We start from the raw sequence: 980 nt of genomic DNA, 5'->3' as shown, positions 1-980 counted from the left end.
CTCTTTCTCTCTCTCTCTCTCTGTCTCTCTGTCTCTCTCTGTCTCTCTCTCTCTCTTCTCCCAGGCAGAATTCCACTATCCTGTAGGAGATTGAGCTCCTCTGACTCTCTTTCCTTTCTGATATGTGACGTTCTAATGCTTCCGTCCGCATATCAGGATTTGTATGTAATGATCTGACTTTTCTTTTGAAAAATGTAAATACATTTCCACGTTGTTGAAAATCAAGTCTAGTCACTAGTCAACTAACACAGCTTGTTTTGTGAGCCTGCTATGCAAACATGTAGCCCTATATCCTATACCAGGTCTATCTCTCATCCTTATCCTCCCTCGCAGCCTCTTAACCCTTGACTCTCTGCCTCTATACAGCCATTCCTTGGCTGATGGATAAGGAGAGAGGGAGAGAGCACAGGGTACGTATACAGTTCCAGCTACTGTAGGGCCTCTCAGGTGCCCTCTGTGATATGAGATCATAGAGAGAACTCTGCTTTCATTTGCAGACTGAACAGACATTCCCGTTTCTCATCATCTCACACTTGCCCTCTCTCATTCACCTTAGACAGGTGAGACAGGCCTTAGACAAGCAATAATACGCTCAAAGACCCTGACAATATGAGAGAAACGGAAAACACAGAAACAACAAGCAACAGATAACATGGGCACATAGAGAGTTAACGAACGGGGAGGGGGGGGTGGTAGGGACAGGGGAGATGGTTAGGGGTAGAGGAGGTTGTATGCATGTCCAGGGGGGGGGGGCAGGGTTAGGGGAGATGGTTAGGGGTAGGGGAGGTTGTATGCATGTCCAGGGGGGGAGGAGGGGGTGGCAGGGTTAGGGGAGGTTGTATGCATGTCCAGGGGGGGAGGGGGGTGGCAGGGTTAGGGGAGATGGTTAGGGGTAGGGGAGGTTGTATGCATGTCCAGGGGGGGAGGGGGGGGTGGCAGGGTTAGGGGAGATGGTTAGGGGGTAGGGGAGGTTGTATGCA

The sequence above is a fragment of the Nansenia antarctica genome, assembly GCF_963989245.1.
Source record: "Nansenia antarctica genome assembly, chromosome: 15".
Classification (NCBI taxonomy): domain Eukaryota; kingdom Metazoa; phylum Chordata; class Actinopteri; order Argentiniformes; family Microstomatidae; genus Nansenia; species Nansenia antarctica.
The sequence above is the reverse complement of the archived record's forward strand: the minus strand, read 5'-3'. Positions refer to the sequence as shown.